This window comes from Vombatus ursinus, unplaced genomic scaffold (genome assembly GCF_900497805.2).
Source record: "Vombatus ursinus unplaced genomic scaffold, bare-nosed wombat genome assembly UNPS02014863.1, whole genome shotgun sequence".
Classification (NCBI taxonomy): domain Eukaryota; kingdom Metazoa; phylum Chordata; class Mammalia; order Diprotodontia; family Vombatidae; genus Vombatus; species Vombatus ursinus.
Genome location: NW_020954641.1, coordinates 17,896,718 through 17,902,717, shown reverse-complemented (window position 1 = coordinate 17,902,717; position 6,000 = coordinate 17,896,718).

Genomic DNA, 6,000 nt, shown 5'->3' with positions numbered 1-6,000 from the left:
AAGCCTTCTTGGAAGAGCTCAAGAAGGATTTTAAAAGTCAAATAAGAGAGGTGGAAGAAAAATTGGGAAAAGAAATGAGAGGTATGCAAGAGAGAATCAATAGCTTGAAAAAGGAAAGACAAAAATTAACTGTAGGAAACAAGTCCTTAAAAAATACAATTGGCCAGCTGGGGAAAAAGTACACTGAAGAAAACAACTCCTTAAAAAGTAGAATTGGCCAAATGGAAAAGGAGATACAAAATCTAATAGAAGAAAACAATTTATTAGAAATTAGAATTGGGCAAGTGGAAGCTAATGACTCCATGAGAGAGTGACAATCAGTTAAACCAAAACAAAAGAATTAAAAAATAGAAGAAATCGTAAAATGCCTCATTGGTAAAACAACTGACCTGGAAAATAAAGCCAGGAGAGACAATTTAAAAATTATTGGTCTACCAGAAAACCATGATGAAAAAAAAAGAGCATGGACAGCATCTTTCAGGAAATCATCAAGGAAAACTGCCGTAATTCCTAAACTATAGGGTAAAATAGCCACGGAAAGAGATCCCAAATTGAAAACACCAAAGAATATTGTAGCCAAATTCCAAAATTGCCAGGTCAAAGAGAAAATACTGCAAGTAGCCAGAAACAATTTAAATATCATGGAACCACACTCAGGATTACATAGGACCTTGCGGCTTCTACATTAAAAGATCAGAGGGCATGGAATATGATACTCCATAAGGCAAAGGAGCTTGGATTACAACCAAGAATCAACTACCCAGTGAAATTGAGCATAACCTTTCAGAGGAGGAGATGGACATTCAACAAAATAGGGGACTTCCAGACCTTCCGGATGAAAAGACCAGAGCTCAACAGAAAATTTGATCTTCAAATACAAGACTCCTGTTTCTGTAAACAGGACAGAAAAAAACAACAAATGTTATTAATAAGGGCAAATTGTTTACATCGCTACAAGGGAAGATGACATTGTAACTCTTGAGAATTGTATTGTTATTACCCCATTTAAAAGGGGTATACATAGACAGAGGGGGTGGGTATAAATTGACTTTGATTTGATGATAAAAAAAATCTAATTAAGTGGATTAAGTGGATCTAATTAAGGGATTGTACTGGGAGAAAAAGGAAGGAAGAGGCACACAAGGGTAAATTACATCACATGAAAAGGCACAAAAACCTGTTACAGTAGAGAGAAAGAAGGGAGGGAGATGTTTGAACTTTCATCAGATTTGGTTCAAAGAGGGAATAACATAATCAGTTAGATAGAGAAATCTAATTTACCCCATAAGAAGTAGGAGGGGAAAGGGAAATGAAAAAGGAGTGGGTGAATAAAAAGGAATGAAGTAGTAAGGGGTGAAGGGGAAGAAAAGGGAGAGGTCTAATAGAAGGGAGGGACACTGAGGGAGGTGGTGGTGGAAAGAAGATACAGCAAGATCAAAAGTACAAAAATACCTCCTAAATTGGAGCATACTCACTCCTAAAAACCCATTGGTTAAAGCAGGATCAAAGATGCTAAAATTTACTCCCCCTCACACCCAAAATTCACTTCTGGTTGTGATGTAGTCTGTGGAGAAATTGCTTCCTTGCTTGCAAGACATGGTGTCTTAATTTTAAGTTCAATTCATTGTTGGGCCAGATGAAGTAGGTGGGTCTCTTCTCAGGTCTGACACCTCACCTAGCTCAGCTGCTTCAGCTGTTAACACTTATACTATAGACTCCAGAAAGCAGACTTTTAGTGACTTTTCCAACTTTTCAAAGCTCACAATATCTTAATCTGATCCATTCAATTTCTGATGCTTATTCACCTAAGATCAGGAAATTATGAACACAACAGGACAGACTAAAAAGATGGGCTAGAGGTTTGCAGTCACATGGCCTCCTGAATGGGGGCATAAGGCAGCCAGAAGTACTTCTTGCTATCTCTTTCCCCATCTGAAAGGTTACAAAATTTCTTTCTCCTTTCTCAAAAGGTGCCAAGGAAAAATATTCATCTATTCCTGACTTTTATGTTTACACATAGTTCCAGTTCAACAGTCAATTTAAAGGCTTTCTATTACCATGCAGGAAGAAGAGAAGAAATGATCGAAAGAATATCTTCCCATATTCTTAACTGGGGTCCCTCACAACATACCATGCATTTCATTTATTTGGTATCTGGATTCATATTCCATCTCCTCCACTTAATCATATTTACAGTCATAGTCATAGTCAATAAACATTTTTAAGCACATACTATGTTCCCAACTCACTGCTAAACACCAGGGATACAAATACAAAAAAGGCCCTACCCCCAAGGAGTTTATAATCTACTGGGGGAAGAAGACTAACAAAGGGAGCTCAAAAGCTGGGGGTGGGGGCAAGATGGGAGGAGAGGGAGAGATGGTAACCTTAAGCAAATTATTTTCTCTTTGGATTTTAGTTTCTTCATCTGTAATATGAGAGGGTTATACCAGATAGTATGTGTTCTCTTCTATGGTCTCTTCCAACTTTAAATCTCTCTTCTCTGTCTCATTCTCCCTCACTTTTTCTCCCTCTCACCTTCTTTCCCTTTTACTCTCTCTCTCTCTTCCTTCCCTCTCTGTTTCTCTCTGTGTGTCTATGTCTCTCTGTTTCTGTCTCTTTATGCGTCTCTATCTCCATGTCTCCACATCTGTTTCTGTCTCTCTGTCTCTAAGTCTCTGTTGATTTGTCTGTTGCTATCTATCTCTCGAATGCACACCTTTTCTGAAACTTATTGTGGTTTGCCCTTCATTCTCAAAGAGGACCATGACATCAGAGAGATGATGACATGACTTGCAATTGACTTTGATTTGAGTGAGGGAGGGCTGTGCAAAGTCACCAGCCTCACTTTCTCCTCCAGAGCCTTCTGGATCCAGTGGCCAGATGTCTATCGGGACCACTGGAGATGGCCCAAGATGCAGTGGGAGACTTTGGCCCTTTTTAGCTAAAGTCTTTTCAGGTTGTCACTTTGAATCAGTCTTAAAGGGTTGTTTATCCAGGATTCCATGTTATATAGTTTACCTCTTTTCAAGGCAAAACATTTAGTCCTCACTTATCTGGCAGACACAGGGAATGCATAATTTAATTTTATGGATAATGGAAGGATAATCAGAAAGCTTTTTTTGTTCTCAACTCTTGCAGAAAGTTTTTCTAAAATGTCACGATCAGTCCTATGTAATGAAGATGATTAAACCTTTCTTTGTAGATGGAGGATCTGACCACAGTGCCTTGGGGGCATGATTTTGGACATGAGTTTCATTGTACAAAACTCTAGGTGGAGGCATAGAAAGTATTAAAAAAAAATTGGCTGATTCCATACTGACTTTGAGGTACACCCCAGAAGCCGATCATTCGAAATATCCTTGCTTTTATGTGGTTCCTTCTCAACCAAGGCAAAATTCTGTTTGAGGCCTCATTCCTCTTAACTGAGATTTTGTGTATTTGCAAATGTATTAATTAGTCCATACAATTCTTTTCAAGTATTCTAATGATATAGAGTGAGAAGGGGGGAAGGGAAGAGTTGTAGTTGATTTAACTTATGTTTAACTCATTTTTCTAAGTGTGAAAAAATGTTGTGTTTCCTAAGTAGGTCTTTCTACTTTCTCTTTTTTTTTTCTTTTAGACAAATGCTTAAACAAATACATAATAAGAAAAGAAAAAGAAATGTCGTAAACTTAGATATAAAGTAAGAAAAAAAATCGCGCACAACAGAATACAGGATTCTAATTATATAGCAATAACTTTTCAAGAAAGTCTATATATTAAATACTGTTCATTATGTTAAAAGCTGTCTATCTTTTCTTCGCTTCCTTGTAGGTTTTCTTTTGTTCTCTGCTGTACACTTTTTACTTTGTTCTTTTTTCCCCCTCTGTCCCGCCTGCCCACCACCCCAAGGCTACAGTTGAGCACTGGATACATTTATATGTAGGTACTGATATACATATATACACATACACACACACATATATAAATACATACATACATACATGCATATATATATATACATACATACATACATACGTATACTTTCCCTAAGAAATTCTACTTCTAATCTTTTTTATATTTGTGCATATCTCTTTATTTTTCGTATCTCTCCTAATTCCTCTACTTAACTTCTACCTGCTACCTTACCCTGCTATTACTTAACCTACCCCCACTCCAGCAATCCCTCCCTTATCTTTCCATTCCCCTAAATCTAAACCCCTTCTATATCCCCCTTTTCACCTATTACCACATCCTCCCCTCTAAAGATCCCTCCTTTATCCTCTCCCCCTCCCTACCCCTTTAGAGTTTTATTTCTTTCTAAATTTAGAAGACTTTTATACTCTTCTAAATGAATATGTATTTTTCCCTTTTAAACCAATTCTCAACGAGAGTAGGTTTCTAGAATTAACAGTCTCCCTACCCATCTAATTCCTACGTATTGGCTTTTCCTCACAAAAGATAATTTGTAAAAATAATTACTCTTCATCTGTACTTGAATGGTTTTACTTTTTGAAGTCATATCATACTCAGGTCTACCCCAGTCTTCCTTATAAGTTAGCTAATTACTAGTAACACTCTTAGACATAGGCTTTACATTTTTCATAGATAAAAAGTAAACTTTCTATACTTATTTAGTCCCTTGTAATTTGTCATTGGTACGTACCTTATATTTCTCTTGGTTCTTGTAAGTTAAATCTTCTATTGAGTTCAGGGTTTGTTTGTTTTTTTGTTTTTGTTTTTGTTTTTGTTTTTTGTTCTTTTAAACAAAGACCTGACTGTCTGGCAATTGATCAAATTTTTTTTTCATTCATAATTATGCTGAGCTTTGCTGGGTATGCTATTTTTGGCCAGAAGGCCAGTTCTTTTGCTATTTGATATACAGTGTTCTAAGACCTGCGATCTTTTAGTGTCACCACTGCTAGATCTTGTGTGATTCTAATTGTGGTACCACTGTATGGAAATTGTTTTTTTCTTGTTGCTTGTAATATTTTGTCCTTGATCTGGGGGTTTAAAAATTTGACTATAATATTCCTGTGAGTTTATCTCATAGGATCTCTTTCAGGTGGTGATCGGTGGATTTTTTCAATTTCTAGTTTCACCTCTTGTTCTAATGCTTCAGGACAATTTTCTTTAATTATTTTTTGTATTATTGTATCAAGATTCTTTTTTGATCAGAACTTTCAGGTCCAATTATTCTTATGTTTTCTCTTTTTAATCTGTTCTCTAGATTCATTGTTTTTCTTATGAGATGTTTCACATTCTCTTCCATTTTATTCATTCTTTATATTTAGATTTGTTTTGTTTTTTTTTTTAATTTCTTTATCTTTTATAACTTCACTGGTTTCCCCTTGCCCAATTCTGATTTTCAAGGAGTCATTTTCTTCCTTAAGATTCTGGATCTCCTTTTCTAATTGGTTGACTTTCTTTTCAAAATCTTCTTTTTTTTTCTTGTATTACTCTTATTTATTTAGTTTTTCCTCAGTCTCTCTCATTTGATTTTTAAAGTCTTTTTTAAGTTCTTCAATGAGTTTTCTGTGGGCAAGTGACAATTTGACATTACTCTTTGGGGTAGAAGAGAGTTTCTTTGCTTCAGTATCCTCCTCTGAAGATGAACCCAGATCTTCTCTATTCCTATCATAGCTCTCTATGGTTGGAACTTTTCTCCTTTGCCTATGCATTTTTTTTTTAATAATTTAGTAATCACCTCTAGTCCTGGGATATGGGATATTGTGCCTCTAATCCTCTTCAATTCACCCTTCTGACAAACTTAAATCAAGACCTCCAGCCTCCTGTAAGTGCCCACAGCAGAGACGTCCCCATCCCACTGCTTCTGTATCCACTGGGCATGTGCTGGTTCCTTCTCACCCCCCACTATGTCTCCACAGCACAGCTGGGTCTGGTGTTCCTTATCAGCAGAGGTTCCCTAGATCTTACCCAGGTCAGACGCCCAGCTCCCCTCACTGTCCTGGGTGTAAAAGTTCCTGTGGCTGCTTTTGTTGAAGCAGATCCTAGCCT